The following is a 22,516-nucleotide window of genomic DNA, read 5'->3' as shown; positions in this document are numbered from 1 at the left end:
CACTGTGTGTTCAGTCCAACCACCAGTCCCGACCTCAACTTTGCTACAAACTCACGCAGATGATTCACATCAGAAGCAGCAAACCTTCACATTTGAGGAGCTGCAGTCAGCACATTTTTACCTGAAAATCACTGAAAACACCATTAAAGTTGTGAAATAAATATAGTACATTTGTTTTACATGATGTTTCTGTGACTTTTCAGCTACTTGTCTGATGTTGCTGTTTTTGTGGTCGTACATGAGACCAGAGATGACCTGACTGAGTAGATCTTTGATCACCTTCAGGCCGTGCACTTTGCACTGGTTAATGTGAATAATGGGAGTACCAGGAAACAGTGGATATGTCCTTCTCATCCTGCTGTTGTTTCTTAGTGACAGCCTGGCTGGAAAACAGCCTCAAACGGGGAAAAATAAAACCAGACACATTTTCCTTCATGTGGACGGCCCATGTTTTACCATGTTGTTGAATTTTAGACAAAGATGGCATCTGGTAATATGCAAAATGAAAGAATCCACCACTCTTCATAGTTTGAAACAAATAGCAGTCATTTGCATTATAAATAAGCATATATACATATATATACATATATATATATACATATATAATTAAATTTATCTCAGACCAAACAGAGCATTCATCAAAGAAACTGGGTCATTATTTCATATCCAAGGTCAACAGAATACTAAAGGCTGCAAAACAGCCATCGTTTGACTTCCTCCTTATAAAGTCATAAAAACTCTATTCCCATGTCAGAGGTAATGAAGCAGGAAAAACCAACAATCTCAGTAATCAGCTTAAACAAAAATTTGTGCTGCTGACACCAATAACAGCTGACTAAGAAAACACACTGGGCTCCAGCAAACAGATTAACACACAGCTGCTGCATAATGAGAGGAATAATCAGGTGTGAGCTAACCGAGGGCCCACACTCGACGAGCTCTCAGCGTTTAGCCGAGCAGGCTGATGAAGCCTCGCAGCTCACCAACAGGAATCAGAATCAGAATTCCTTTATTTATCCCCGATTCTGACATTTTACTGCCATCAAAACCCCCCCACAGTGGAAGCCTGGGAAGAACCAAGCACCTTGTTAAACAGAACCACACAGTGACTGAGGCCACTGGGAATTTGGATGTTTCATTCATCAACTATGAAGTAATTTAATCACATTTCAACAACCTGCTTTTTCAATGAGACAACAAGCAGGCGGGAACCCAAACCAGGTTCCAAAGGGGAATGTTCTCCAGCCTGAGAAGGTTCCACTGTGACAGAACTTGTCTGGTCCTACTCACATTCAGCATTCGGTTTATGTCCTCTGATTCCATCTCTGCCAACACAGGCAGCCTCCAGCAGCACATCAGGGACTCACTGGTTCTGTCTGCGTTCACTGGTGATTCACCCAGTTGACTTTGTGTCTGAGTCTTCGTGCTCACGCTTTAATTCCACGCTGTCGTTTCTTCTGGCAGCCTGACATTATCCCGAGTGACGTCTCACTCGCCATCACAATGAAAGCACCAGAATTACTGCCTGACTGCTTCACTAATAACACATTATTGTCCTGGTCATTTTCTGTTTGTTTGTTTCTCATCACAGTTAATGATGTTGTTCTGGGGTCAGCAGCAGGTTTTATCCAACAGAAGGAAACAGCAGATCATCTTCTCCAACCTCCTTCTCTCCTCCACCTTCTCCAAATCTTACAATTTCGTTGTATTCCTTGTACAATGACAATAAAGGCTTCTGATTCTGATTCCATCCTCCTTCTCCGCTAAGTAAAAGGTAAGCTTCAGTCAGTAATGATGAACCACAGTTTCTCTTCTCTTTTCATTCACTCCAGTGTATCCCTCAGTCAGTTGGCCATCTTATCTCATGTTTTTAGCTTTGTTCTCATGTGTATCTAGATTAAGTGATTGCAGCTGATTCCCAAAGTAATGAACAGCACTCACATCATAATAGCATCAGAAAGGTTTTGAATTTTTAGAGCAGCCTAATGAAGGATCTGATAGGTGTATCTGATAGTATCTGATTGGATGAAACATCAATTAGTTGCATCTGATTCACTCTGTGAAGTGAAATTCATTCATTGAATCAAATACCAAAATAAACCATCGAAACAATCAACAATATGAATTTATCAAATGAGAAAGAGCTGATTATAGTAACGAATCCTCAGCCTGTTCAGCTCTGGTTTGGTCTCACTGCTCACAGCATCATCAGCCAGCTGTTCTAGTAAATGGCTGCATTAAGCTGTTGAATCTGAAGGTGAAAGATTTCAACGAGTCTGTCTACATTTAAGAGGACAAGAAAACCTTTATTTGTCCCACAAATGGGAAAATGCTGCGTTACAACAGCAGGGTACAAGAACGACACTGGAATAAGAGTTACAGGGTCAGAAATGTTTGAGACAATAAGAATATAAAATACAAGAAATATAAAAATAAACATAAAATAGCATCCACCTATCTAGAACTCAACTACAAAGCTCTGCATAAATAATAATATGTTATGTTATGTTAGTCCGAGCTGGACTTCTTGATGATCTTGTCCAGCAAACCACACCATGACATGATTTAGTTTGGATTAAGGGGGCAAGTTATGTACGTTAGTGGTTGTGAAGACAGAGACGAGTAAACATGAATGTTTCAGAAAAGAGAAAAGCTGACTCTCAAAGTTGTGTTGCACAGTGTAGGTGCACAAGCAGTTTGACAGGCCGAAAAGGACTTTGATTGGGTGAGAGACGATCGCAGCATTCAACAAACATAACATCAAGAGACATTTTCCATGTGAGACAAACTCAGCAAGGGAAAAGGAAGGAAACTGAAACTGTTCCAACTTAACTGCCGGACAGAATAGTTTTACAAAGCAGCCGACCATCTAAGACTCAGTGGGAGAAGTTCACTTTATGCTGTCAGGAGCTCCTGAAGCAGAGCAAACCTGAAGGTGTCTGATGGTGACTGTATGGGGGAGACAGACGGCATGTAGCCAAGAAACAAAGGTCAGTTTGAAAATGTGTTATTTCAAGTCCAAGTGGCCCTCTGAAAGGAGTCTGTCCAACTAATGTTTGTCAGCTCAGAAAAGATAAGTTTAAAATAACCAGTGTGTCCTGCAGAGTCTGTTAAAGCTAAAAAGGAGATCTCGGATTCACTTTGGGAGCCTTTCATTCACTTCATGGAGAACAAAGACGTGTTCGAAGAATTGCAAGAAGATGAGCAAAGGTGGAGCTGCTAACATGTGGCTACAAACAGTTTATATTTTTCCACTTTGTACAAATTCAAGCAATCGTGTTTCACTTTGTCATTATGAGGTATTTTGTGTAGAATTTTGAGGGAGAAATTTAATTTAACCCATTTTGGAATGAGACTGTAACATAAGAAAATGTGGAAAAAGCGAAGCGGTGTGAATACTTTCCGGATGCTCTGTATGTTATCTTTCTTCTGTATGAGTGTAGGATCTGATGAGCGTGACAGAAATCACTGGGACTCCTGGGACACATCTCGTCTTCATATGGAAGCAGCGTCAACACTCCTCCCTTCAGTCTGTCTGTGTCTGTAGCTGTGGTTTTGTCCTCTGTAATGTCTCCACTTCTCTGTCCTCTCTTTATGTCTTTCAGGTCTCAGCGAGTTCTCACATCTTCAGAGATCAGAGAAGATTGTGGTGGTTTTCCTCTCGAAGCACATGACGGTCAGCCTGTCGGGATCACAGGATCGCTCTGTTTATCCTCCCTCAGCTTGTTGTCTATTCTGGTAAAGTGAAATGAGGCTCACTCTCGCTCGAGGCAGGTGAACAAGATCCTGAGAGAGATTCTCCATGTCACCAGTTTCACCAGCGTCTCTTTCAGATCAGTGAGTCTCAGCTGCTTTTCTCTACATTTTCTCTTTTCAGTTTCAGCCCCTTTTCATAGCATCAAATAACGAATCAACACACTAATGTGTGTGTGTGTGTGTGTGTGTCAGTGGCACGTGTTGCCTGCTGTATTGTTTCCTTCTTTTCCTGTTGTCCTCAGCTAAAATGATGCACAGCCTCTCAGACGTGAGGACTTTCAGGTTTCAGGAACTCAAGTTAAACCTTTCATATTTTTGTCTGACAGACAGAAAAGGAGACATTTAAAAGAGTCACCGGGGGTCTCTGCTACATTTTTGTGTCATTTTGATCTGTAAAATAAATCAGTAATAACTAATCATTAGGTGCTTCCTTTTTCCAGTGGAGGAGAGGAGGAATGAATCTTTTTGAAGCTTTTTAAATTTGGTTTCTAGCATCGAGTTTCTATGTTGAGCTGCACTGGAAAAATAATAATACAAAGAGAAAGAAAAAATACTCATGTGAGTTGTGTAACTGCATCAAGCAGACAGAACGAGGAGCAGATTTGATCAGTTTGAAGTGAAGGAATGATCACAGCATGCTGACACCGTGCGGTTCTGCAAAGTAGAGATTATATTCAAACTTTGAGGGTTTTTTTCATATTTTCATTTTCAATCTCAAATTGTGCTTAAGCTCTGGTTAGGTTTGGACAGTGAAGACTCTTGGGTAGGGTCAGGAAAGACCCCTGGTGTGTCCAAAATGAGGGAATCTGTTAGCTGGTTGAAGCGGTCTCAGAGTCAGACCACAGCCAACCACCAACCGCTCCACCCTCCGCTGAGACATTAGGCTCACACGTGTTCATGTCAGCGTGGACTCATCTTTTGATATGAGTTTAAAGGTTCAGTCGGAGCAGTTAAAGTGAAGGATCATCAGTCGTGTGTTTGACCTCGAAGTCCGGCTGAAGGACGACTGCGGTGTCTGTCCTGACCCTGAGTGTTAAATTACTCCCATCAGCACCACATCCCCCCTCACATCCCGTCAGACTCTCTCCTCTTTCTTATGACCCTCTCCAGCTCATTTTTTCTCTCCTCTTTCTTTATCTTTTTTTTAATCTAAATCCATCCTGTCTCCTCCCTCCTCTCTGTTTTTATCCCTCAGGCTCTTCTTTGCTCTCAGTCCGGTAATATGACCTCCCTCCATCACTCCATCGCCATTTGTGGGTCACATGATCTTCATCTCCCTCCATCCTCCTGTCTCCATACAGTAACGATTTAAAGAACCTGAGACCACCCCAGAGAGAGAGGGAGGAGGGAGGAGGGAGGAGGGGAGGGGAGAGATGGGAGGAGAAGAGAGGAAGGGAGGAGGAAGGAGCAAGGAGAGGGAGGAGAGGAGGGGAGAGGAGGGAGGAGAGAGGAGAGGAGGATGGTCGGATCAATACCTTTTAACAGGAAGGTGCTCTCAGTTCAGGGTATCGATGTCTGCTGCACACACACTCTCTCTCTCTCTCTCTCACACACACACACACACAGTATCTGAACTTGATCTTCTACACGTTTGTCCACAGTAAAATATCTCAAATAGATGAGACAAACAGCCAATCAGCTCGCAGGAAAGTCAGCTGGTGGGTAACAGAGTGAGGGTCACCTCATCTGTTTGTCTGACAAGCAAGTCGAGTGTGTGGAAGGCTGAAGGTTTACCGACAGTCGGGACCAACAGGACTCCTCAGCACCAGACACATGAACTGCTGTCATCCCAGAGACGCCTCACTGTCCCAAACAAACACTCAAATCACTGACGTGGGAGGTTTGTGTCCGTCACAGATCAGCACAGCTCCGGTCCAGCCGACTCATTCTGTTTGTATGACTGGAAGAACAAAGAGTCTTAATGTTCTGTTTGTCGTTTGAAGGCTGAGCTGATGTACGGTTTTTAAATGAAACGTGCTCTGGACCAAGAAGAAACAGAAATACAAAGTGAGGCAGCAGTTAGCAGACGTGCTCTGACAGCTGAACACACACTCGGCTAAAAATATCTGTTTTTAGAGTTTCTCAAACCCTTTACATCTCACTGTGTGTACCGTTTTAAAGCAGCAAGGCTTCATTGTTTTGTAGAGTTGTACAAGTTGAGAATGAAATCAGCCGAGGGGTAAATTACTCTGAACACGACTGACTTGATGTTGCTGGACTCTCACAAAAGCTTCTTTTGTGGGCTGGTAACAGACGTGTTTGTGTGTTACAGACTTTGCCCTTTGCTGCAGTTTGCTGCTCGGTCGCTGACGCAGAGAGAACCACAGTCAGAGTGGGAGGAATACGTATGAATTACTGAAACATCTGCATCAAGCTTGACTGGTCTGCAGAAAAATCCCAGGAGAAAAGAAAGACTGAGAAAGTTGAAGAAGGAAAAACGAGGTCAGAGAAAGACAAACAGGAGAAAAGACAGCTGAAGAGAGAGAGAGAGCAGCTTATGAAACCTGCTCTTTAATTTTGTCTCTTTGTTTATTCTTCTGGGCGGCACGGTGGTGCTGTGGTTAGCCAGAGGGTTCCAGGTTTGAATCCCGGTCTGGGCCCTTCTATGTGGAGTTTGCATGTTCTCCCTGTGCCTGCGTGGGTTTTCTCCGGGTTCTCCGGTTTCCTCCCACAATACCAAAAACATGCACATTAGGTTAATTGGCTGCTCTACATTGCCCCCTAGGTGTGAGTGTGTGTGTGTGTGTGTGGTTGTTTGTCTTTGTGTGTTGGCCCTGCGATTGACTGGCGACCAGTCCAGGGTGAACCCCGCCTCTCGCCGTAGTCAGCTGGGATAGGCTCCAGCTCCCCCGCGACCCTGACGGATAAGCGGTATAGAAAATGGATGGATGGATGGATGGATGGATGGATGGATGTTTATTCTTCTTCTGCAGAACAGACTGGAGTTCTATTACACAAAGACCATTAAGCTGAAACCACCTTTTTGGGAAAAACAGAGGGGCTTCGACCTCGAGGGCCATAGAGGGATGAGGAATCGGTTGAGCAGCCGTCGTTGAGTTTGTCCCAGCTGAGTACAAAGAGAAGCAAACAGAAATCAGCTCACAGCATCAAATCTACCTGCTTCTCCTCATTTCTACAACAACAATAAATGCAAACATCACACGTCTCAGCTCACACATTGAAACATTAACGCAGACTCGGACGTGGTCTCATCTGTTCACATGAGGAATCTGCAGATCAAACAAACACGCTGAGGTCAGATCTGTTTTCTGATCTCATTTACTTTCACAATCCTCGTCATCACCGGCAAGCAGTAATGGAACCTCTCAGAGGACTGATGCCGGTCAAATCTGTTTTGATGAATCAACAGCGTGAACACAGAAAGCTCCGCCTTCTCCCCGCATCAACACATCGTGTTCAGCGCCTCTTACTCGTCCCCACGTCCCATAATTTGTCTTGCGTCTACATTTCATTTAGTAACACCGAGGCTGCAGATCTACTACGCTTACAACTTTCAACCTGAGCCTCCAGTCGCTGGTTTCATTTTTCTGACATAATGTGGCTTCAGCAGAACTGATGAGTCATTCCCAGTCAGCGCAGTGACTCATCAGTTGTAATCCTGCTCTACGTTTCCTCTCAGGATTAGATCATATTTCTCACAGAAAAACACGTTTTATTGTTTTTGCTGAGTGTAGGTACGAGGTGACAGGTATTATCTGTAGCTGCTGCTGATTCATTCTGGCGCTGAGATATTCTGTCAGTGTTTAAACTTTTAGCTAACTGACATGTGGAAGAAAAAGCTGCTCAGTTCTCAAAATCAGCCTGACTGAAGCGTTTCTTATACATCAGAATCAGGACGCACTGCAGGACAGATCGTCCACGACTGATCTGACAATCTGACGTGTTGGCCGAGTCTGATATTCACTGACATATGGATGAGTGTACTTGCATAAGTGTTGATTAGGCATCAGTTCATTTTTATTTATTGAATGAAAGCTGAACCAGAAGAAGGTGACTCCTGAAAAGACATCTCACTGTGAACAGAGAGAGCTGTCCACAAGGGGGGCCTGGGAAGGCCAGCCATTACCCCGTCTGGCCAGTGTTGTATGCATTCAGTGCTGGGAGGTCTCATGTGATTAGCCTGGCCTCACTCCGTTCTGATTGGTGGGACTTTTAAAGGTGCTGCTTGTGTCAGCTTAATGACTGTAATGTAACAAAGTGAGAGACAACGTAATGTGACTAAAGGTGATTAAAGTACACAGAGTCTGTGAATTAAGGCTATTCTTGTGTGTGTGTGTGAGACTGGACACAGTCAGCACCCCATGTGCCATACCCTCCACGTTAAATTAATCAGGGGGTACAGCGGTGTGGTGTTAGCACTGTCGCCTCACAGCCAGAGGGGGTTCCAGGTTTGAGTCCCGGTCTGAGATGTTCTCCCTGTGCCCTTCCAGTCCCAAAAACACGGACTTCAGGTTAACTGGCTGCTCTTTGCTGCCCTGAGGTGTGAGTGTCTGTCTTTGTGTGTCAGCCCTGTGATTGACTGGCGACCAGTCCAGGGTGAACCCGCCTCTCACCCATAGTCAGCTGGGATTGGCTGAAAATGGAAGGATGGATGGATGTTCAATTATTTTCCACTGACATTTATTTTGCTGCTATGTATGGCCTTTGTTTTCATCACGCTGGTGGACTTAATGGTTTTTAAAGCTGCAGGAGACCCAGTTAGAAGTACCGATGCAGAGTCTGTTATCGTATCTTGGCCCACTCGCTCTTTAGACTGTAAAGACTACATAAGTTCAGGAAGTGGACTGAGAGGCCAGTTGAACCCATAGTGTCTCATTCCAAACCAGAGACACAAACTGTCTGTCCTTTGCAGCCCCCCTGCGGTGTGCTTCATGAAGACCCGTTCGCCTTTGGACCTGAAACTTTTGGTTGAACTGTGTGCACCACATCGGAGCTCCGGTCCGGAGCCGTCAGGCTGTGATTCTCAGCTACAGCAGGAGGCAGCCGCTCCCAAAATAACTCAGGCCTTGTTAAATATTTCAGAGGCTCAGATGGGAGCATAAGGAGGAGGAGGAGGAGGAGCAGGAGAGGGAGGAAGACAGGAAGAGAAATGAAACACAAAAATGAGCCCCAAACAAAAACACGAGACTGATGAAGACGCAGAGCAGCTTCATCGTCACTGTGGCTCATCACAGCTTCTTCATCTGAGCTCTGAGAACAAGAGAACAGGGAGACAGAGACAGAGACAGGGAGACAGACAGACAGAGAGAGAGACGGAGACAGACAGACAGAGACAGAGACAGGGAGACAGACAGACAGAGAGAGAGACGGAGACAGACAGACAGAGAGAGAGACGGAGACAGACAGAGAGACAGAGACAGACAGAGAGAGACACACAGACAGAGAGACAGAGACAGACAGACAGAGACAGAGAGAGACGGAGACAGACAGAGAGACAGAGACAGACAGAGAGAGAGACAGAGACAGACAGGGAGAGACACACAGACAGAGAGACAGAGACAGACAGGGAGAGACAGAGAGAGAGAGACAGAGAAAGACAGAGAGAGACAGATAGAGAAAGACAAAGAGACAAAAACAGAGAGAGAGAGACAGAGAGAGGTGGAGAGAGAGGCAGACAGAGAGAGAGACAGGGAGACAGACGGGTGTGTCTGTGAGTGTGTGTCTGTATGTGTGTGTGTGTTTCTGTGTGTGTGTGTGTGTGTGCGTGCGTCTGTATGTGTGTGTGTTTCTGTGTGTGTGTGTGTGCGTGCGTCTGTATGTGTGTGTGTTTCTGTGTGTGTGTGTGTGTGCGTGCGTCTGTATGTGTGTGTGTGTGTTCTCAAGTTTACCAGGATGTGTTAAAAGTAGGTCAGCATATTGCAGCTTCCCAACATGAATGTTCTCTCAGATCTAATAATAGAACTACAAGAGTTTATGGAGACGCGGAGAGAAGACAGGAAGGACAGAAAGAAAGACAGAAACACGAGGATGACGGGACGAGCGAACAGAAGCTCCAGGCCTCCCAGTCTGACATGACGTCACAGCCACAGTCCAGCTGGAGGCCTCTTAGTATTGATCGGTTCCAGGAAGTGCAGGCTGCGGTCAGGCTGTCCGTCAGGCTGTCCGTCAGCTCTTTATGACCGACTGTAATTCTGTCTCCGTCCATCCATCAGCTGTCCGTCCATCCCCCCCTGCAGCCACATTCCTCAGCCTGCCCTGGCCCCGTTCATCCCTCCATCCTCCTTCCAGTCCGCCCATCCTTCCACACAAGCCTTCTTGTTACTGTATCTGCATTGTTCTTTGTCTGAAAAGGCATCAGAATGCTGCTTCCTCTGCAGTGCTGAGCTTTCATTTTTATACAGCTCACATTTTATTCAAAAACCTTCAAACCAAAGTTCGACATTGTGCACTGGATGCACAAACACTTCAACCTGCAGTAATTAATCCATCGGTATTGAATGTTGGATCAAATATGATGCTTAATGTCCGACAGCCTTCCAGTCTCTGTTTGGAGTGAAGACTCTGCTGTCGTTGTTCCTACCTGAAGCTCAGTCCACACTGCACTGCTACAAAGCTTTTCCACCAATGAGTTCAGACCGTTTCAGCCCAAAACAAACTGCTTCACAACTCGAGTATTTGGCTTCTTAATTTTATTTCCTGACCTGAAGAGTGTCACACTGCAGAGCTGAGAGTGAGAACTCTGAAAAGCAACGTCTGCAATGTGTAGTCTTACCATCTTACTAATGCACACGTTTCATTTACATGTTGATGTCGCAGATTGATTATTACTTCTCATCGTATCAGTGAAAATACAGCTGTGACAATCAGACGTTTCCTCCAGATTTCATGTCAGTTGGAGTGTTGTCGCTGTTTTCAACAGATGTTATGTGTCATTTAGTGAGTTGCTGTCAAGTTCTGGTGAAAATGTGCAAAGTGCCCGCATTTCAGCAGCATTTAAAAAGGCTCTTGGAGACAGATTAAAGTCTCCCTTTGAGACTCGTCAACTAATCTGAGGTTGAATTTGTGTTTGATCATCTATAATCTATAATCTATCATCTACCCAGCAGCATCCTGTGTTTCTACACTCTGTCACCCTGAGGAGAGATGTTCAGTGCCGCATCACCTTCACAAGATGACCGTTCTTTTCTGTTTTCAGCTCATGCTGCTGCCCCGTTCAATACATTCATTCTGAATTAAAAACACAAAGAGCAGCCAAACTGAGACGCATTCATTTCTGACTGCTGAGGCTGGTCTCGTTGATACGGGAGCTAAAGTAAAGCCGAGCCCCACAGGGAGACCTGACCTGCACTGAAACAGCACCGAGGGTTCGCACGACGTGGATCACAGGGCAAACAAAAACCTTCGAGAGGATTCCCACAGCACGCCCAAAGCAGGACGACTGCACTGTTTGTTTGACGATCAAAGACAAATCACAAAGACGTACAGTCTTCAAATGCACACGAGTTTGCGGCCTTGTTTATTCAGAGCAATCCCACTAATGTCTCCAGATGTGCGTGCTAATGATTTATTGATGTTAAAATGCTGCACGTCACATCATTAAAGCCGGCGAGCCACAGAGTCTTTCCAAATGAAGGGCCGAGCCAGCTCCATCAATCCATTAACCCTCTCAGCCACGAGGTCTCTCATCTGTCCACCCACCCATCATCCTCTGCTTCCTCCAAGAGGCCGCATGTCTCATTAGCAAAACATCCTTCCTCTCCCTTCATCACCTCTGTGCATTAGCAGATTAAACAGAGAGGGAGAGATGAAGCACATCCTGTCTGAGTGCCAGCTCCCTCCAGCCACACCTCCTTCCATCTTCCTTGACGACTCGGCGAGTAGCGATACCACCGGGGGTCAAGTGAACAATCAGCAATCTCAACATGTCACCAGTGACTCAGCAGTGACTCTTCGTGGTCTGAAACTGCAGTCAGAAATGGATGGAGGTAAAGTGACAGATCACTCAGGGTCAGACAGGAACATTAAGTTGATCTCTCTCTCATGTAAAAGCAGGACAAACTAATTTCTGTCTTCTCCCAAGAAGTTCTGTTTCCTGATTTATATCCAGAGGAAATTTATCTACTGCACAAAAGTCACGTGTCAGGTACATGTGTGTCATTTCTGACACATTCATACTCACGTTTAGTGACATTTGTCAGATGAGATAATTAAGATTTTGTTGACAGAACACATGATGTCAGCAGCTTAAAATTCCTTCCAAATGTATCTGTCATGACATTTGAATATTTGATTAATGATATAAAGTTCAGCCTCAGATCTTGAGCGCATAAAGGTGTTCGTCCACATACTTTTGGATACAACACAAATTAAGACTCAGCTTCACAGGAAGTCATCAAAAACTGATGGAAGTTACATGTGAATGAAGTACTGAAGAGGGAAAATAAAATGTTGATGTTCCTCTGGAAATGATTTTCAGTTTGTCACCAAAAGAAGTGCAGAGCGAGAAAGAAAGAGAGACAGACAGAAGGAGGAAAGACTGAGGGAGGGAAGCAGCAGGAGACAGAAGTACAGACAAAGCTCGGCCTTGTGACACTGAAGGCATCAGAACACAGTGGAGCTCTGTGTGTGTGTGTGTGTCACACACACACACACACACACACACACACTCTGACATGTGAGTGTCTGCAGTCTGTATGCAGCCTCAGTGTGAACCATCACCCCTGATGGTGTCATGATGACTGATGATATCGATGACATCACTGCAGCGGAGCAGAAAGTGAAAATGGTAATACTAAAGTAACTAGGTACAGTACTTGAATAAGGTACGATAGGTAAGTTATTCTCCACCACTGACAAAGTATGGATCTTCATCAGTAATACTTTAAAGCTTTCTGACATAATGAAACCGTGTGAGCTTCAGGGACCGTCAGTTTTTCCCCTTTGAACGCACGCTGCTGTAAAAACAGACAGACTTCTTTCTTTAAACTGCATTCACTTGGTGTTTGGTATGCGTCACCTCTGAGATGTTTCCTATTTTTATAAAAGTCGATATTTCTCAATTGCGAGCCAAGATTTGTTGTTGGTTTCCATGGTAACAGCACTCCAGGTGCACGTATTTCTGACTCGTACATCACCTGCTGTGAGTGATTCTGCAGCGACTCTCCTCCATCAGCCACCAATTCGGTGCTCAGTCTTGTCCTCAGGATTGGACAGGGGGACGGGGTTATTTTCTGCTCTCTGTTCAGAACATCTTTCTCCTCTATTCTTATTTTTATTGATTGAACAAGACAATCAAGACTCTTCAGTTTAACTGTGAAGAAGCCAAGCACCGTCTCTGACATGCAGCTTCTCCTCAGCCACAGTTCACATCTTTTCTTCTTCAAACAGTCACGTTTAAAGTTTCAGCAAGATGTGGAGCAGACCACCGGGAACGGACCAGACTTACGTTGGTACGTTAGGTTCAGGCATGCTTATTTTATAAGAAATACTGAGAAAAAATAACAGAGCTGAAGCTTATGATTGAGTAGCTCTGAAACACTGAGGATCCTGACTGTCACTTATTCAGATTTGTGTTTTCATTAAGCCATCGGTTTCTTCATCGTCCTCCTCTCAGTTACAGCTCCAGCCCAAACAGACTGCAGGTGAGACAAAACTGTTGGGAAATGTCTGATGATGGTTTCGGTGCCACTAACAAACACACTGATATTATTCATGTTTTCTGAGGCTCTGTGACTCGTATTCGCTTGAAAAACAAAAGCTCTTGTGTCTGATCTGTTTGACCCAGATCTCCTGGCTGTGTGAGCGTCTGAGGGCTGCCTGCTCCTGCATTAGATATGAGAAAGCCATGCTCGAGTTCAGCTCGATTATGCGGATGACAGTAGAGCACAGCTGGCTTTGTAGGCCAAGCAGCAGGGACCACCAGAACCTCCAGTAAACTGGAGTCCTATTTGGTGTTTGTTTACACAAATATCACAAGTGCAGTGGAAAAGCGCGGTTGTTTCTTTAAACTGAGAAGTAAATCCACCTCAGCAAAGGACCGCGATGGCTCGTGCTGCTTGGAGTGTTTCTGCAACGTGCATTTCCTTGAAAACATCTGGAGTAACTCTGCTGTATTCGCAGCTGATTTTTAGGAGCAACTCTGCTGAGGTGTCCAGCTGGACTGGGCTGTCTATGTGTGAGGATGGTTTTCAATCAGGTGTTCACAGAAAACAAAGCAGACTGCTTCTCTCCACCGTCTGTCCCACGGGGCCAAACGGTGGAGAGAAAAAAGGCCCTTCGTGTTGCAGTTAAAACTTCACACAAGTCTCAGTTTCACAAAGCGCCTCAGCACACTTTCTTCAGAATGTGAGATCCAGTAAACCGTGATGGGGAACAAAGCTGTGAAATGGAACGGAGGACCTCAAAGTGCTGCACATCCGCCAGATAACAAACTCCATTTTGCTGTCTCTTTCTGCGCACGCTCCAACGTGTTGTTCCACAGCGACACACACGTGTGTTCAGGCTGAAGATCATCAGGGAGGCTAACAGCAGTCTAATGTCACATCACTTCCTCATCTGTCCCGAATGTGCGCTGACTTGAGCTACAACGACGCCAGCTGATGCAGACGTTGTAGCTGACGCAGACACGCCAGCTACAACGTCTGCAGCAGCTGGCGTCATGAAGTCTGCATCGCCGCAGGCGGCTCGCGGTGAGGCGGAGCCATCAGGAGGATGAGGAGGAGGAGCAACCTGAGGATGTGTGTGTCGCACTTCTGGCGGGACCTGGACTCACTACAAAACAGTGGAGCTGTTCAACAGGGACAGATGGACTATCAGATCGGATATCCAACGTGTCTCTGATGGTCGTATCCGTGTTTCGTTTGTCCGTAACTACACTCAGACGAACGTAGAACAACATACAAGAAAATCAAAATACTCACACAAAGTGCAAATACCTCAGACTGTACATTGCTTGCCTAAACAGTACATAGATGAGTACATGACTGTGTCATGACTTTATTTTTTCTGCAGGTGTCAGTTCGGTCTTCCTGATTTCTGTGTGTCAGCGTTTTAGTGACACACAGAACCTCCACCCACTGCAGTGAGTTCACCTCCAACCATCTGATGGCTTAACACCAACTTCACTCCGTCCTCTTCTCCGTTTCTCGTCTCATCTTCCTCGGCTGTTTCCTCCGACACACACACACGCGCACACACACACACACACACACACACGTCTCCTCCTGTCCGTCTGTCTGTCCGCCCCCCCATCCTGCTCAGCCTCCCCCTCCATCTTCCTCTGGAGACTTAAAGTGCAGTAGGACAAGAGGCTCTCTTCTCCTCTGGTGGTCTTCCTTCAGGCTCCCTCCCCCCTCCCTCCCTCACACTCGGGGGAGGACAGCACTCTGACATTTTGCATTTTGATGAAGCGAGCGACATGGAGATCTAGGGATGGGCGATATGGACTCAAAAACTAATCCCGATAATTTCTGGTGTTAATCACGGTAATGATAAAAATAACAATAAACAAACACCAATTCAGCCTAATCTTTTTGACTATAAATCTATCACAAAAATAATAATAAAGGCTACTAAACTACATCAATTAAGTTCAAGTAGTACACGTGTACTGCAAAAGTGTAGTGAGTGACACCAAACAAACAAGTCTGAAATGTGAGAACAGAATCTATTATTTACTAAAAATGTATTAAAACTTTTTGGCTCACAGGCAGTAAAAAACAGTGCAAACAACAAAAATAACTTAGCTTATAAACATCACAACTGCCTCCGTTAATTCTTTCCACCGTTTGCTCTGATCTTCATACGGCATGCAAACCAAAAAACCAAACCAGTTCCTGGTAGCGGAGCTGGAGCGCCGTTTAGGAACAAGCTTCTCGCTGCCGCCGTATCTGCTCCGCCTTCCGCCATTGTTGTCATGTTTTTGACTATATATCATAAACGATAACATAGTGCCCATCCCTATGGAGATCCGCATCCATTAGCAACCAAATGCCCAGTTGATACCATCACAACTTTCCTCGTCACAACTTAACTCAACCGGCAGCTGGACGAGCTTCCACCGTGACTTTTCTAACATGAGAGAAATTAAGAAGAGATGATGATGACATGTTTAGCAGCTATTTCAAGTCACTGACTCCAGAAGACTGACTCCACACTGCACGCAAACAGGAAGTAGAACAGGCCGGATGGACGCTTTTCTACTGGGCAACAGGCAATCAGGCTGCTGGATTTGAGCTATCAGTTTTATAATGAAAACTGCAGAGATTACGAGTACAGACGTCAAGCAGCACCTCCTGATGGAGGAGCAACACGAGCGAGGCCCAATTGTGAGTACAGAGGAATAGTTCTGGAAGCACATTAAGAGAGAGAGAACAGCCGAAACCAGGGAGAAACATCCTCTCACTAATTAATAGGTGTTTGAATTTCAATCGACGCTGACCTCAATTTCTGTGAGGAAGACAGAGAACAAGAGCGGGAACACGGAGCTGATGAAAAGGGAGAGCTTATGTAAGCAGGCATTTTGTGGAAAATATTTTGTTTTTCCTGTCGCTCTGCTGACGTGAACAATGACTCCATTCTTTGTTGGCTTCAGCTCTGGATGCCACTGCACTCACTGCCGTGTTGTATTGAGGCGTGTGCTACAACACACGGTGCAGCACAGGAAAACCAGCATGTTTGGTGGTGTCACGTGCCAGTCTGGATTGTGTTTGTCAGCAGGATTAAAGAAATACTGGCCCACTTTTCATGAACCTTGACACTGAATCCATTCATGTTACGAAGCAGCCGTGATAAATACGTGATAAATAATAATACTGAGTAAAGCGACACCCAGGCCTGCCATGTGGAGCCCAGTAAGACTCCACACCTCAGTGTGCAGCGTTTCCATCTATTTTCAGCTCATTGTTTGCTTTGTTTAAGACTGTTGAGCCTGGCAGAGAGATAAAAGAACAAGCAGCTGATGCTTCTGAAGGGAATGACATGATTGGATGGCCTGTCAGACATTGTTCAGACATTCATGTTCCCCTCAGGATGAATCGCAGTACCTTCTGTGATCCTCTGAACCACCAGTAGGTGGTGTATTACGTATTAATATGTATTTTATCTACATTCGTGGTTCCCAGAGGATGTATCACCATGATCCAGTATGTTTATGACCAAATACCTGCAGAACTAATGTGCTCATTCATAGAACAACAACAACAATAATAATAGATTTGACTTGTATGGCACTTTAAAAAGACACTGCCACTATAAACACTGGAATGCAAAAATATTGCTTCTGCTCTGCCTCAAAGCTTCACAGAGCCGACTCGTAGTCGTTTGTTAGGATGTGATGACCAAAAAAGAGCCTGGATGCCGAGCAGGTGTTCAGCTGAAGCTAGTATCTGGTACATAGCACCTGTACTCATACTGTACTCAAGAATGTGTAGCTGAAGTTCATTCCCTCTGATTTATACAAAACAAGTTCTCCGACTGTGTTCAAACACTTTGAAGCGCAGTTCTGAGGCTGTTCTCTAAATACATTTCTAATAAATAATAAATACAGCAACTTCTGATCAACTCCTATCAGTTCCAGGCTTCCTGTTAGACCCCAGTTTGAGCCCCTCCCATTTGTCTACAGAAGCTGAACACAAACAGGCGAGTGTAGCTGCTCATCGTTATTTCAATTCAATTCAGTTTATTTATATAGCGCCAATTCACAAAAGTTATCTCATGACACTTTCCAATTTGAGCAGGTCGAGACCAAACTCTTTAATTAAATTGTAAATACAGAGAGCCCAACATGCCCTTGGCGACAGTGGCGAGGAAAAACTGCCTTTTAGAGGACAGAAACCTCGGAGCAGACCCCGGCTCAAAAGTGCTGATACTAAAAAACAAAAAGCAGGCAGATCAGACCACATTTTCTGCACTGATATGAACAGTGCAGATTTGGTGGGGGCTTCACACCAGCACTGAGCGCAGAGGAAAATCCTAACCCGAGTATCACTGCTTTCCACCTGTGCTGCATCAAACCTATTGTAACAACGTACACACACACCTCCACTGCCTCTGATTTCACTCATTAATCCACCTTCTGTTTTGCAGTCACCAGAAGAGCAAAGATGGCAGCTCTGACAACACGCCAGGTGAAGCACATGACATGATGACGCTTTGTGATTCTTCACAGGAAAAACAAAACGTCAGAGAGAAACAACGGAGGGTACAGACATGAAAGTGTGAGCTGCAGACAGAAGCAAACAGATGGTGTCTGCCTACAACTGACGCTGAAAATAAACCCAGATGTGTTCACAAAACTAATATTTATTGAAACATTCACAAAACTGGCTGACTGTTGGGAAGATGAGTCCGATATGAATGTAAATAACAACGTGACACATTTTCACTGTCGGTCAACATGCGTGAGCTTCTTCTTTGAAACTAAACGACTTTGAGAGGAAAGCTGTTGCCTGGACAAAGTTCTTCTCTCCTCCTCCGCTCCGGGCTCGAGTGGATTTAATCAGTGAAATCGATGAAGGGACCGGAAGCTTTGATCTGGATCCTCCTGGGCCATCTTCTCCATGGAAACCAGCGGGAGCTCCTGACATTTTAACGCATTTGTACATCCGGCAGATTTGACTCACATTTAGCATAAACAAAACAGGCGGCGCTCATTTGTTTAGCATCCAAGAAGTCACGCTGTTTGCCTCGAGCCACTTCTGCATGCAGGGGAAGCCATGATGGATATCTACGTCTCTGACGATCGCACACGCGAGCATGAACACACCATCTATCTGCAATGAGCCACACACTCAGACAATCAGACACGCTGCAGGCTGAGAGCTCTTTGAACTCACAGCAGCACTACGTGTGTGTGTGCAGGTGTGCATGTGTGTGTGTTTGTGCGCGCGCATGTGTGTGTGCGTGTGTGTGCGTGTGTGTGCGACAACTCCTCGTCATCCCTCAATGCTAACAACAGCAGCAGGCCGTCAGGCTCTGGACGTTCTCTGTCCTCTCTGCTCTGTGTCTGCCCTATAAATAGACCATTACTTTGAAATGTAAGCATGCTTCCTAAAATCCCCACCACACACACACACACACACACACACACACACACACACACACACACACACCGAGCCCAGATTAAAGTCTCCTTTTTAAAGCTCGGCTCAGGAGGACGGAGGCTGTTTGATGTGGCTGGTTGATATGCAGCTCGTGATGTTTTGCTCACTGAGTGGATGCAAAGCTATGAAGGCAAAAACACGTTTTACCTTCCAGAGTTTAACACAGAACGAGAAGGACTCGCTCCTTCAGCCGCTCAGCTTCACAAACACCTCAATGACAACAGCAATCTGCAACGGTCATGATGCTTCCAACTTCTGAAACGTGTGCTCGTGTCCTCCGCCTCCTGGCAGGACAAACTGAATGTCTGATGGACCGACGTCTTCCTGATTATCAGTTACGTGTACTTGTACGTGTACATAAGTAATAAGAATGCCATAAGTAATTTTAGATGTTACTACTATAGAAACATTATTTTTCACTTAATTGTATTAACAGTAAAAAATCAAGGACATGAACAACCGGCCAGGCCTTTGACCGAGACCAAACTGAAATGTAGACCATATTTTGACATTTTATCAACATAGACAGAACTGACACAACAAAACCCTTCACATTATGACTAGTTTTGTGCTTCTAGGAAAAATAAACTACGTCTTAAAGGAAAAACTGTCGTTCATGACACAACATCATGAATTTCCTTTCAAACACAGCATTTGTTTATGAAGGTTTGACAGATTTTACACAGCATTTGGTTTGTCAACATGAACTGCTTCAGGTTTTAATGAGCCCCCTTCCAGGTTCTGGAGTCCATTAGAAACTACCAACATTTTCACTGGACCCTGAAGTCCGGGGGCAGCAGCTCGAGCAGGGATGCCCAGACTTCCCTCTCCCCAGACACTTTCTCCAGCTCTTCCGGGCGGACCTCAAGGTATTCCCAGGCCAGCCGAGTGACATAGTCCCTCCAGCGTGTCCTGGGTCTTCCTTGCGGCCTCATCCCAGTGGGGCATGAGCGGAACACCTCCCCAGAAAGGCGTCCAGGGGGCATCCGAAACAGATGCCCGAGCCACCTCAACTGGCTCCTCTTGTTGTGGAGGCTCTACTCCGAGCTCCTCCCGGGTGACAGAGCTCCTCACCCTATCCCTAAGGGAGCGCCTCGCCACCCTGCGGAGGAAGCTCGTTTCAGCCGCTTGTATCCGAGATCTCGTTCTTTCGGTCATGACCCAAAGTTCATGGCCATAGGTGAGGGTAGGAACGTAGATTGACTGGTAAATTGAGATCTTCACCTTACGGCTCAGCTCTCTCTTTACCACGACGGACATTACTGCTGTCGCTGCACCGATTCGCCCGTCAATCTCACGCTCCCATCTTCCCTCACTCGTGAACAAGACCCCAAGATACTTAAACTCCTCCACTTGAGGCAGGAGCTCTCCTCCAACCTGGAGTGTCTCAGTTTATTATTATAATTAATTATGAAGGATCACTTTATTGACAGTATATATATTTTTACATACATTTATCCCATCCTTAGTTGAAGACACACATGCAACACCCGGCAAATTACATGCAGTGAAACACACACAGGAGCAGTGGGCAGCATCAAGCGCCCAGGGAGCAAATTGGAGGTTAAGGACCTTGCTCAAAGGTACATCAGCCCGGGGGGGCACTTTTCACATTAATCACTCCACCACACCCAAATTTTTCCCACCCATCCAATGGGGGAATCGAACCGGCGACCTTCCGATCACAAGCCGCTTCTCCATCCTCTAGGCCACGGCTGCCCAATCAGTCTAATCAGTCTGCTGTTGAGGTGGATTTTCAGGCAGAAATGCTGACGGAGGCTGCTTTTCCTCCTCCTCTGTGACATCAAACTGAATCCAACCAGGAAACTTAGTGGCAACAAAGATGAACTGTTGGTTCCAGCCTTAATGTTGTCTACAGTCAGGACGAGAGCTCCACCACACTGAAGAACCTCGACGTTGTTCCTCCTACAGACCAGAGACCACAGAGCAGCTTCATCCTGCCTCTCATCAGCTGAGTGTTACAGCCCTGCAGTGAGAGCACGACGCACTTTACTTTACCATCAACACACACAACCTGCACGCGCGCCCGCGCGCACACACACACACACACACACACACACACACACACAGCAGCAGCAGAAGGCAGACCACAGTCTTCTGAGTGTCTTCTGCTGATGGAACGACTGAACATCTGCGAGCCCTGAGGACAAGGAGCCATATGCCACCCAGACCCTGAGATGGGGGTCGCAGACGGGGGGGGGGGTTAGTGCAGAGGGTGGTGGTATCACCTCCCGGGGGGGGCACATTCTCTGTCGCTGGACAGAGAGAGAGGTATTAGGAAGAGAGGATCCAGTTGTGAATCCCGCTCAGAGCCTCGACTGACTGCCTCAGTCCCAGGCTCGTTTCATCAGCGGGTCCGAACTGAAGCCGAGCGGTCCGACCATCAGTCCAGCACAGAGTGTGGATGAACACGACACAAAGAGCTCACTTCTTGTCGGAAGTTCAGCTCACACAGCCGTCCTGTCAGACTGACCCGCGCTAAAAACACAGCACAGAAACGGAAACACTCACAAAGGCTCTGATGGAAGAACACATTTTCTTACCGTGGAGGAGAGCAGCGAACGGAGGGCACGAAGAAATGATTAATCCTTAGCTGGGGTCCGCATTGTCGGACGGAGAGGAAGAGGAGGAGGAGGAGGAGGAGGAGAGGCAGCAGGCTGCTACTGTGCGGGAATAGTCCGACTGTCAGTGACAAAAACCCGGAGAGGAGGGGGAGGAGGGGGAGGAGAGAGGACGGGGAGAGAGGGGAGGAGAGGTGGGGGCTGCCACGCCGTCCAATTAGAGACAGTCACAGGAAATCGGGCAGCTCGCTGGTTTGTATGTGTTTGTTTGGACAACTGATTTAAAACTACAAAAACATGATGGAGGACAATCCGAGTGAGTCACGTGATGCTGGCAGTTGTCATTCAGGCTAACAACAGTTTGAGCAGGTCTCAGGTCCACTGTGTGATGTGCACAGCACAGATTAGTGCAGCAGATTTCCATATTCAAAGCTGGAGCTGCCGTCATCGTCTGTCCTCATGTGCTGCCACCTGCAGGCACGAGGAGGAAGTTACTCCAACACTTTGATTTTCATGCTCCAGAACGAACACAGGCCCCCAACATGTGTGATAAACACACACAGCTTCGTCCAGCCACACTGCAGAAGCTCCTGTACTCCTCCGATGTCTCTCTGCCTGTCCCCCACATGTCCTCACGAGTCGTCCTGGAAGGTAAAATCAAGGTTGTGTTTGTGGTTTTGAGTGAAACGTCCTCCTGTGAAATCTGGTTCAGACCTTTTTGTCCCCTCAGGATGAATTTGTCCTCATCAGTTTGGTTTGTTTTCACATGTCTCAGTCTGTAATTATCTGCTGGTTGAAGCTGTCCTGCCTCCACACTCTGTTGTAGGTTACTGAGTCACGATTAGAGGTGTGAGCCCAGAGAATCACTTTGGTGTCTGTTTTTTCCAGACATTTGAACTCATCATGGCAGAAGCTGATTTGCCTCTGCAGTTTAAACTTTTACGACCTTCTGGAAGCTTTTATTTCTGTTTGAACAGAATCACATTTCACAGGCAGCTTCTGTGTTCATCTTGACTGAGAAAGGACGTGAAGAGCCATTGTCACTGTTTTCCCTCTGGCCTGACACCCAGCAGGTGCAAACAGGATATGGATGAGAGTGGGACAGGATGTCATCAG

The 22,516-nt window shown here is 46.0% G+C and overlaps 1 protein-coding gene across 2 annotated transcripts in view; it reads right to left on the bottom strand.

The window, feature by feature from the left end:
* Positions 1-21,474, bottom strand: part of pcbp4 (poly(rC) binding protein 4) — a 64,800-nt gene extending 43,326 nt beyond the window's left edge. For both annotated transcript variants that reach the window (XM_046385231.1, XM_046385228.1), the window contains exon 1: positions 21,383-21,474. The gene's annotated coding sequence lies outside the window, so the exon portion shown is untranslated. The remainder of the gene's footprint in view (positions 1-21,382) is intronic.
* Between the last annotated feature and the right edge of the window lie 1,042 nt (positions 21,475-22,516).

The sequence above is a fragment of the Scatophagus argus genome, chromosome 3 (assembly GCF_020382885.2).
Source record: "Scatophagus argus isolate fScaArg1 chromosome 3, fScaArg1.pri, whole genome shotgun sequence".
NCBI classification, from domain to species: domain Eukaryota; kingdom Metazoa; phylum Chordata; class Actinopteri; family Scatophagidae; genus Scatophagus; species Scatophagus argus.
Note: the sequence above shows the minus strand (reverse complement) of the source record. Positions and strands in the feature narration are given on the sequence as shown.